Here is a 12,392-nt window from a genome sequence, read left to right as displayed (position 1 = left end):
TATATATTTTATATATATATATATATATATATATATATACATAGCCTTGTTTTAAACCATAAGAGAACAGAACTGAAAGATACCTAACTGAAGAATATATAAAAGACAAAAAAAATACAGAAATTAAGCATGTACAAGTTTATAAGAGAGAACTACTCAGAGTTCCATGATTCTATGGCACAAGAACATATTATTAGGGGCTTTGTGTGTTGCAGTAGTTTGGAGTCTAACCACGTAAAGGTTCAATGAAGGTAAAGGCACTGTATAATCAGATGTATTGTGGAAAAATAATTCTGGCAGTTTTTGATTACGGTGGAGTAAAATTGAAGTAGAGAAACTTGTTTGAAGATCACTGCAGTAGTATAGGCAAGAAGTGATGACAGATTCAGTGCGGAATTGAAAGGACAAATGCCAAATGTATTTATGTGAGCAAAATGGACAATGGTGATCATTATGGATGAGGAGAATAGTAGAAAGAATGTTATATAATATTGATGATTTTATATATAAATATGAAAGTAAATACTACCACTAATAGTTGAAAAAAATTAAAACCGCTTATCCTTGTGAAGAGGAAATCTGGTATAGTGTTAAGAAAGGCAGAAGGTAGCTGTGTTTAATTTAGGATTTGTTATGTTATTTCTATTTTACAGTTATATACACGTCATTGTACTTTGTTAATATTAAAAGTTAATCAATTACAAAAATAAAGATCATCTAAAAATTAAGTTAAAAGCAGGTTGAAAAATCTGTTTTAAAGTAACTATTTGGTTAGCACATACATACAGATATGTAAAAATAGATTTATTATAAATATCAACTACTCTAATCTCTGAACAACTGCATTATAAGCAATCAATAATCAATCCATTTTATAATTAAAATTAATAATGCTTAGAATATTAAAAACAGTTATCTATGTCTTCTTGGTTTTGACTTCCTAGGTATATTCTGGTTCCTACTCAACTTTTGAAAATTTTTATATAATTTTTTACTTTGTTTTTACAGAAACACTATATTATAGATAAACATAGACCCATACAGTTGTAAATAATGTATTTCTAACATGTTTGAAAATAAAATTACCTTAAAGACAAAAATAGACTTCAATATTATAGGTTTGGGCATGTTGGTCACAGCAAGTTTCAAAATACTATTTCATTACTCTCTCTGAGTCCTGCATGTCCCACATTCCTCAGCTCCAGGAAACCCATTGTAGGTAATGAGTCAGAGATTATGTCTGTTTTGCTTATCATTACATCCCCAGGAACTACTGCCTGAAACATACTAGGTCACTAGTAAATATTTATTGAAGACTTAATACATTTCTGTACATACAAGCACTGTCTCTACCTTGACTGTCATTTTAGGTAAATCTTCCATATTCTAACTTTATAAATCTTTCCATGTGTTTTTTTTTTATTTTGCAATTAATATTATTCATTTATTCATTTTACATTAATACCTTAACAAATCTAGAATTTGATTTTGGTGTAGTATTTGAGAAGTAGCCAAGTACTCTTTTTTCCTAAAACATAACCAGTATTTCGAGCACTACTTTTTGAAAGCCACAATATCTCCACTTATTTCAAATGACACTCTTATGGTATGTTAAAATGGCATGATTCAATATTCGAAATTTTGTAATTATTTGCTTGCCTTTTGTAGTGTCAGTATCATGCAGAATTAATTCTAGTTTTATGAAATGTTTTAATATGACAATTTCTGCTTTTTTAAAAATTTTAAATAACAATTTAAATATAAATAAATGTTCAGTGTCACGATTCAACTATACAGAAGCACATAGAGAAAAAATTAAGGACTGATATATTTGAATTGTGCTTTTTATACAACTTTTCCTATGTAATGCTTTCTGACTTGTATTCTATTTCATCCAATAATCATATTGGTACAACAGTATATATTATTTAATTAGCTTTTCCATGGTATATATTTTTTTACCATCTCTTTTCTCCACCCTTTTGCATTATTTTATTTTGAGTGAATCACTTATAAAGAATATGTTGTTACATTTGCATTAGTAAAAGAAAATGTATTTTCTTTAATTAATGCAAGCTTTATCTTTTAAAGAAACATAGCTTTCCAAATGATAAACAATTTAAATAATTATATTTTAGTATATTATCTTAACCTACATCACATTCTGTAATTTAGAAAAAGTCACCTTATTTCTGTTAAGAAAATTGTGACATCATTTCATCCTGTATGCCAGCCCTTCTCTTTATCTCTTAATATTTCTAAGAAAACTGACAGCTATTCAGAGATTTCATCTTCAATTTCTTTCTCAGCATTCTTGAATGGATGTCATCCAGGCCAAGAGATTTGCATTTTTATAGCGCAAATAAGTGCTCTCTAAAAATATACTTTCTTAAAATCTTCTCTCCTATCATAGGCTTCATATCACTGTTACCAATGTTGAGTCTACCTTTTATTGTCTTGGCGGCCATTGACCTGTACAGAAAAAGCTGAAAACTTGTGTAATTCTTTGCTCACATATTAATAATAAACCATTATCGTAAAGTAAATTGGGCTTTATTTTCAGTATTTTTTGTTTTATAGTAAATATAAATTAAAAGATTCTTTTATGACCATTTAAACTTTTTGACAGGATCATTTCATACTAACTTTGCTTTAAAAGCTCTTAAAATTTCATGTCTATTTGTTACAATTACCTTTGATTGCCATGCTCTCTATTCTTTTATACATTTTATCTCAATAACTCAACTCTTCAGATTCCCTTACTATTTTCTTCTCTCAGAATCATTTGAGGCTGTATCTTCAGAATTTTATTCCTGAAAACAATCCATTATTATCATTAATATTTTTCTTGTTAATGAATCCTGTTGCCCTGTTTATGCTAAAATTTTAATAACTCTTTGTGTTATTATTTATCTCTTGTAATTAAAAATATATATTTCCTTTTAAAAGGTGTGTATTTGACTAGGCTCAAGTAACCAACCTTGATGATAATAAATTCTAAGGGTTTTAATTGAATCTTTTCCAGTTTTTCTGGAGTTTCAACTTCTCTGCCATTCAGTTACTTCTTATTGGTTGAAGTACAGAATAGCATTTCCTCTCATCATTCTCTCTAGCTTCTAAGAGATTAAATTGACAGCAAGGCGCGCCAAGTATTACTAGATCCTGCTTGTAACAGAATGAGTTTTGTGGAAGGTCTGGAAGATTAAATACGATCTTTTTATAATATTGCCAGTTTCTAAACTCTGTTTCCTTATCTGTAATATGAGACAGTAATACTTTCTCTTACTAGTCCATTTTTTTCAAGGACTAAATGATCCAAGGAATGTGAAAATATTTTGAAAATCTTAAAAAGGTGCTCTGTAAATATGCTATGGATTTTATGTTATGTATACGTTTTGAATATAGTTTTGTTTATTTGAGCCACAAATCCTACATGATCAGAACTCTCTTAATTTCTTTCAGCATGAAGAACATACCTCAGTAGGTAGATTATCAAACAAATAATTTGCTTGAGCATTTATTATATAATTAGATACACACAATTAGACCAATGATAAATAGTTAATTGATCAATACACTGAATTAATATGAGTGATTTATTCAGGATTTGATGATTACTCTATTTAGTAGGAACAATAACCATTCCTAAAAATGTCCACCTCTTAATCCCCAGAACCTGTGAATATGCTTAGGTGTCACAGGGAAATTAAGTGGCAGATGGTATTGTTTGCTTATCAGCTGAGCTTAAAATACGATTATCTGGAATTATTCCGGGGGACCTGATGTAATCACAAGGGTCCTTAAAAGTGGAGGAGGGAGGCAGATGGAGGAGTTAGAGTCTCTGATACGATGAACAACTTGAGCACTGCCACTAGGTGGGGAGAGCTAGTTGGATGGAGGAAGATGGCCATGAGCCAGGGAATGTGAGTGGACTCTAGAAGCTGGAAGAGGTCAGGAATTGGAGTCTCTTTTACAACCTCTAGAAGAAATACTGTCCTGATACCAACTAGATGTTAGCTCAATGAGATTTATTTCAGATTTCTGAACTTCTAAACTGTAAAATAATAAATTTGTATTATATTAAGCCACAACATTTGAGGTGTTTTGCTTCAGCAGCCATAGAAAATTGAGACAATCTATATTCGTTTGTATTATTAGCATCATTACAAAATAAACATATTTCTGAAAAAAAAAACACACTGTTGACAAGTATATAAATTTGTGGTGGGATCATGGAAACAGACGATTTTCACTGTTGTATTCTAAGTGCATTCGCATGGTGAAATGACCAAATTAAGCAAAACAATTGCTTAATATCTTTTCCAAGACAGTTTGTTATGATGATTCCCTCCTTGGTAATTCTCTTGCTAATTGACATAAAGCATTTTATTGCTTTATGGAAATTGCTAACTGTTCAAAAGCTGAACAAAATAAGAAAATTCAAGACTTCTGTTTTTTTTATTAGAAGAATCTTTAAAGCATATTTTTAAAAGATTATCACTACTAATAAACTAGAAATGATAAAAACAGGTTAGATTAAGTCATAACATTAAAATAATTAACATAAAAATAAATATTGCCATCACGAAATTACATGCCTAAATACACATACAAGAATACACACACACCCCCCAAAAGATAAGTTGAAGTGGTTTCATGAAAAAAAAAATTAGCCTGTATGTTACATAGATAAAGAATTGTCAGGAAGTATGAGCTTAATATAATTAGATAAGCTTTCTTTGAAGGCCAAAAGCTATATATTTTTAAGAAACATTTTTATCATTTAATTTATAGTTATTTCTTATATATTCTTAAGATGATCTCTCCAGTTATACTGATGCTTTTTAAAGTTATCAATTTTTTTCAGAGCACTTAAGTTATCTGATGCATTTTTGTTAACTGATTAATATCTATTTCCCTCAGTATAGCTGTAAACTTAATTGAAGCAGCATTCATAAGAGTTAACATTATTTTATTTTTCTCTAGAGCAGCAGTCCCCAACCTTTTTGGCCCCAGGGACCAGTGCTCCTATGAGAATTTAATGCCTGATGATCTGAGGTGGAGCTGAGGCAGTGATGCTAGCACTGGGGAGCACCTGCAAATACAGAATAAGCTTCACTCCCTAGCCTGCCGCTCACCTCCAGCTGTGCAACCCAGTTCCTAATACACATGGACTAGAACTGGTCCACGGCCCAGGGGTTGGAGACCCCTGCTATAGAGCCCAGAGTTTTGATAAGAGTATGTATCAATGAATATTTGTTTAATGAAAAGTTTTTGTTATAAAATGAAGTCTTAATATTACTGTTAATGTTCTAGATAGAAAAATTTTTATCTCACAGAAAAACACTGGGCTGTTTGTTCAATGTCAAATGACAAAGAAGGCAAAACTAATATTCTGTAGCTTCTCCTGAATGATTTTCAGGAAATATATGTCAATCATCAGCAGAAAAAATCCATATTTAAACTTCAAATTAGAGACTTCAGAATGAATCACTGTGTGTAACAGTTTGTCATCTAAGGTGTAGCTATCTAAGTCTCCTAAGACTCTTATGGCATTATGAACCAGTTCAGCTTCTGGTGTCTTCTGTTAAAAAAAAAAAGAAATAGCTATATTTGATAACTAGGATTTAGATCTCTAAAATAATATTTTAAATTGATAAAAAATGTTTGGAGATCTTAGGCTTTTGATGAATTTTAAGGGTATTATAAAAATATTAGAAATAGACAATTATGAATCAATGCAATTATATTTTCAACTGGATTTTTTTAAAGTATTTTTTTTTTTACCCCAGAGACATTAAATAAATCTTTTAAAATGCTTGTATTTAAATAAGGTTACCTTACATATACTGGGTTATTATTTGAAGATATCCAAAACACTAATTCAAAAAGATATAGGTACTCTTATGTTTATTGCAGCACTATTTACAATGCCTATCAATAGACAATTGAATAAAGAAGATGATATACATATATACAATTGAATATTACTCAACCATAAAAAAGAATGAAATCTTACCATTTGTGACAACATGGATAAAACTGGAAGGTATTATGCTAAGTGATCATTTATATATTATATATACATATATTAGGTATGTTCTCATTTCTGTCAAATTTATAAATAAACTGCATATATAAACTTAATATAAATGACAATAACACACCCAAAATACTTTGAATATTCATTAAACTGTTCTCAAAATATCCCTAAACATTACTGTTTAATAAGAACTTTGGGTATTTGAACGACACAGGCTATAAAGAAAAACAAAAATAAAAGTTAATCTTTTTACTTTATATAAGGTAGGTTCACTTGAATAAAACTGGCTTAAGATAAGTAATTTGCTAAAGATAAGTTGTAATGTAATAATTTAAATCTTGATTAATTAAAAATTTAGTTATATATTTGTTATATTATGCTGACTCTCTTAGTCTGGTTTATTCTTTTCAGGCAACTAAGAAAAATTGTTACTTTGATATTTTAAAATATTTTATCTCATATTTTCTATAAAATTTTTACACATTTCTCATTTTGATTGAATTTCTTGGGTAAAACATATATAAATAAATAAACATATAAATAAGTAAATATGAACTTAACACTAATATCGACTTCTTAATAGGGAAATAATTTCACCATAAATCCATTTGATATTTGAAGGAGAATTGATCAACAAATCCCATTTTTGTTAGATGTCTAAAACATATTCAAAATTGCTTATAAGCACAGGGCGATACTGCTTTGTTTTGGAGGGAAACTTACCTCTAGTGCAGAATTCAAACAATTAAAATATTTAAATAAATTATAATAAATATTATGATAAACAAAGTATATGGGCCTAAGTTGATACACACCAGAATTATCTTATGTGTTCTTTCAGTGGGTTTAGAAGTTTCATGTCTTAGAACATTTACCAGGAGAGATTAAAATTTATCTAGGTAAAGAGGAAGTTAAAGGTGGAATGATGTTTGCAAAGACCTACTGATAAGGGAAAGCATAAATACTAAGGCAACTGCAATAAGTGCTGTATGGCTTACACATAAAAAGTAAATGTCACAAGGGAGATGGCTATAGCTAACATTTCTTGAGCACTACGTGCCAGAGTTTCTTCTGAGTCTTTTACATAAATTATCTCAGGTATTACAACTCAAACAACCCTAGAGGTTGTTCAATAAATATAATGTGTTCAATGACATATTATCATTGGTAAGATGATGACATTGGACCGAGATTGACTATCAATTATTAGCTATGCAACTTTGAGGACGCTATTTAACTTCTATGCCTTATTTTTTTCATCTATGAAATGGGAATAATGATAGCACATCTATTTTATAGTTATATCATGAGAATAACATGAACTAACAGATGAAAAGCATTTAGATAGTACCTGTCATATAGTAAAAACAGAGTTCAGTTATTAATAATATTATTTTTAGCACTTTATATTTTAAGAAACTATCAGAGTATTCCTTTTAAAATGTTAATTAGGACATGTTAATACTCTCCTCAAAAACTTGATTGTGTTCTCAGATCACATAGAATAAGAACCAGATTCAGGGCCCTCAAAACATATCTCAACTTCTACTACTCTACTTCCTCCCTTTCTCCACAAGAGCTTCACTGGACACCTAGATGTTTATCAAATACTCCACTTCAGAACACTTACCCTCACTATTTTCTTTAACCAAAAATCTTTCTACGTATATATTCATAACTTGCACCTTTATTTCTTTCAAGTTTTCTATGACAGATTTTTAATGACCACCTTATATTAAACAACAGGCCTCTCCAAGTAAAGGGAATTGAACTCGACACACATATAACTTTATTACATATACAAATGATTTTCAATTTAAAGCCCTAGATCTTTATAACTTAAGCAACTGGAAAACAGGACAATATATATGAAATAACTGTTCAGAAAATGGATAGCAGAGCACAGGACTGCTATCTCTAAAAATAACGAAAATAGTGAGATATGAACTAAAATTACCATTGCTCTCTTCCAGAAGCGATTTCCAAATTGAGGAGGCAGGGAAGAAGAATGCAATCAAAATTTAGCAGATTTTCTAAGTTCAAGGGACAGACATCAGAGTTTGAGGCCACAGATGACTGCAAAATAAGAGGAAGAACAAGAGAAAGGATCTATACAGAGAAAGAAACCCCATAGATTTGCACAAGTGTCTCCTTGAGTTTTTGCTGTGCATACCTTGGATGAAACTCTATTCATTTGGGTAAAAACAAACCAGAGAATTGTAAGCTGAAAAATTTACAGAACTCATACAGGTTAGATGTTAGAGTTCCAACCAGTCAGTGATCACAGGGGACAGTTAGTAGCATCCCAGAAGGAGCATTCTTCAGTAATAGAACTAAATTCTCATGAAGCAAGGATACTTTAGACCACCTTAACAAAATTTCAGTAGGCCTATGAAGGATCAGACTAATCCACATGTAACTTAACTACTTATCATAGCACTCATTAAATGAAGACAACAAGATCCAAACCACCAGCAACATAACATTCATAATATCTGAATTAGTCTCCTCAGGCTACAATAACAAAATATCACAGACTGTGTGGCTTTAAACAAACATTTATTGTCTCACAGTTCTTCAGATTAGAAGCCTACAATCAAGTTGCCAACAAATTTGGTTTCTGATAATGTCTCTCTTCCTGGTTTGTAGGTGGAAGCTTTCTTGCTGTGTCTTCACGTAGCTTTTTCTCTGTGTGCATGCAAAAATCAAGACAACTCACTGCTGCTTCTTCTGATGCCATCCTTTTTTATGGCCCCAACCTTATGAACTCATTTAACCTTAATTACCTCTCAGAAGCCTTATTTCCAAACACCATCACATCAGGGATTAGGATTTCAACACATGAATTTCGAAGAGACACAATTCAGTCCATAACAATATCTAACATCTAAGCCACTATGACAAGAGGTCAACCTCTGACCAACAGCCAACAAGGAATTCAGGTTCTCAGGCCAATAACTTGTGAGGTACTGAATCCTGTCAACAACTGCATGTGTGAGCTTAGAAGTGAATCTTTTCACAGTTCAAGGCCTGAAGTGACAACACCTCTAGACAACACCTTGATTTCATCTTTGTGAAAGACATTAGAGCAGAGAATCAGCTAACTGTGCCCAGTTCCTGACCTACAGAAACTGCAAGAAAATAAATGTGTGTTGCCTTAAGAAATTACATTTGAGAATTACAAGGCATTAAAAGGGAATTCCCTTTCCCTTGAGTTTCCTTCTGATCACTCCCATCCAAGGGTGACTATTCTAACGATCTCTTACTATATAAACAAATTTCACTTCTTTTTATACTTTTATATTTTATAAAAATGGATTATACAGTATGTATATTTATTTCATGTCTGACTTATTACATTCAAATTTGTGTTTAGAAAATAATACCTTAATGATTCATAAAGGTCATTCATTCTCATTGGTGTGTAATCTAGTGTATGCATAGAACATAAATTATTTATTGATTTTACTTTTAATGGGACTTTGAGTAGCTATGCTTTTTTGGACCTTAAAAACAGTGCTGCAATGAACATTTTAGTACATGTCATTTTACAAACAGTTATTATTCGTTTCTTATAGGTATAGTCTTAGGACAGTAATTTTTGGGGTATTAAATATATATTTACCTTCCATCTATAGTCAAATGGTTTTTAAAGTTTACAGATAGATATAATAGTTGTTTTGTAGTCTAAGAAGCTAATTTTATAGAAGAAAAAACTGAGAACTATTGTATGTTCATAGCCAAACTTAGGTATTTCAATGAATTGGATGCCTAAAATCGTTTTGTTTCTTTTAAATATACATGTAGTACCATATGATCCACCAAGTGCATTTTTAGGCATTTGTTCTAGGAAAATGGCCACATATGTTCACACAAAAACCTGTACATAAATGTTCATAGAAGCTTTATTCAAAATATTTCAAACCGGATGCACAGGCATTCTTCAAAGGGGAATGGCTAAACTATGTGTGGTACATTCATCCATACCATAGGATACTGCTTAAAAAGAACTATTCATACAATTTGGATAAATCTCAGAGAATTATGCTAAGAGAAAGAAAAGCCAACCCTTTAAAGTTAGATACTGTATGACTCCATTTATTTAAGATTCCTAAAAACACAAAATTATAGAAATGAAGAAAAATTAGTGCTTACCAGTGCTTAAGGACTGAGTGGGGTAGGAGGAGAAGTGGCTGTAATGCCTCCTTTTCAATTTTTGGAAGAGTTTGAGAAGACTAGGTATTAAATCTTTGAATATTTGGTAGAATTCACTGGCAAAGGAATCTGCTCCTGGACTTTTACTTTTTGGTAGGTTTTTGATGATTGTTTCAATTTTCATACTGCCGATCAGTCTGTTTAGATTTTCCAGTTCCTGATTCAGTCTAGGAAGGTTATATATTTCTAAGTAATTATCCATTTTTTATGTTATTAAATTTAGTGTTATATACTTTTTCATAGTATTCTTGTATGATCCTTTGTATTTCTAAGGTATCTGTCATAATTTCTCCTCTTTCATGCCTGATTTTGCTTATTTGTGTCCTTTCTTTTTTTTCTGTAGTGAGTCTCACTTTATTGAAGGTTAGTTCAATTTATTAACCTTCTCGAAGATCTAACTCTTTGTTGCATTACTTTTTTCTATTTTTTTTGTTTTGTTTTCAATTTCATTTATTTCTGCTCTAATTTTGATGATTTCTTTCCTTCTGCTGACTTTAGTTTGTTCTCCCTTTTCTCGTTTTTTAAGATAAAGTGTTAGGTTGTTTATTTGGGTTCATTCTTATTTTTTGAGATATGACTGTAATGATATGAACCTTCCTCTTGTGACTGCTTTTGCCTTGTCCCCAAACTTTTGATATGTTGTATTATTATTATCATTCGCTTCTATATATCTCTTGATCTCTCTTTTTATTTCTTCTCTGACCTGGTCATTCTTTAGTAGCATGTTGTTTAACCTATATGTATTTGTGGTTCTTCCCACTTTCTTTTTACAGTTGATCTCCAGCTTCAAAGCATTATGATCAGAGAATATGGTTGGTATGATTTCAACCCTCTTATATTTGTTGAGACTATTTCTGTGTCCCGGTTTGTGGTCGATTCTTGAGAATGTTCCATGTGTACTAGAGAAGAGTGTATATAAGCAGCTGTTTTGGGATGGAAGACTCTGTGTCAATTATGTCCAGTTGGTCTAATGTATCATTTAAGGATGTTACTTCCTTATTGATTTTCTGTTTGGATGATCTGTCCATATCCTACTACGATAGTGTTTTGGTCTCTTTCTCTCTTTATTTTTGTCAGTAATTGCGTTATATACTTCATGGCTCCCTGATGGGAGTATAGATATTAATAAGTGTTGTGTCTTCTTGGTGCATGATTCCTTTTATCACTATGAAGAGTCCCTCAATATCTTTCTTTACCTTTTTCATTTTGAAATCCATTTCATCTGATAGTACCACTACTCCTACTTTTCTCTGAATGCCATTTGCTTGAAATATCATTTTCCACCCTTTGTGGAAAATATCATTTTCCACACTTTGTGTCTATATTTGTCTTTGGAACTGAGATGTGTCTCCTAGCGGCAGGATATGGTTGAGTTTGTTTTTTGATCCAATCTGCAACTCTGTGCCTTTTTATTAGTGAGTTCAGTCCATTTACATTTAGGGTGATTATTGAAATATGATATTTTTCTATAGCAATTTTATCCTTTTCTTTCTGGTAGTTCAGTGTTTCCATTGCTTCCTTGTCCCTGTGTTTCTGTTTTTTTTTTTTTTTATTTTGGTTGGGTTTTGTGAATTTTCCCTCTGGTCCTTCTTGTTTTATGTTATATACTTCAGTTCTGAATCTTTGGCATGTGGTTACCATTATGAATATGTAAAGAATAATTATATATAAATAGTAGTCCCTTTTCTTCTGCGTGTGCCTTATCTCCATTTTCCTTTGCGAATTTGGATCTTTGAATCCTCCTCTTTTCTGTTATTGTCATCTCAATTTGTCCCTATGTACAATGAATGTTCATTACTATCTTCATAAGGTTGGGGCCATAAAAAAGGATGGCATCAGAAGAAGCAGCAGTGAGTTGTCTTGATTTTTGCATGCACACAGAGAAAAAGCTACGTGAAGACACAGCAAGAAAGCTTCCACCTACAAACCAGGAAGAGAGACATTATCAGAAACCAAATTTGTTGGCAACTTGATTGTAGGCTTCTAATCTGAAGAACTGTGAGACAATAAATGTTTGTTTAAAGCCACACAGTCTGTGACTAGTTGCTCTTTCTCTCCTCTAGCTCTCCACCTAGCCATTATATTAATGCTAACTGCATTTTCTATGCCATGCTCCCCATACCCATCATTCTTG

This window comes from Pteropus vampyrus, unplaced genomic scaffold (genome assembly GCF_000151845.1).
Source record: "Pteropus vampyrus isolate Shadow unplaced genomic scaffold, Pvam_2.0 Scaffold2, whole genome shotgun sequence".
In the NCBI taxonomy this organism is placed as follows: domain Eukaryota; kingdom Metazoa; phylum Chordata; class Mammalia; order Chiroptera; family Pteropodidae; genus Pteropus; species Pteropus vampyrus.
Note: the sequence above shows the minus strand (reverse complement) of the source record.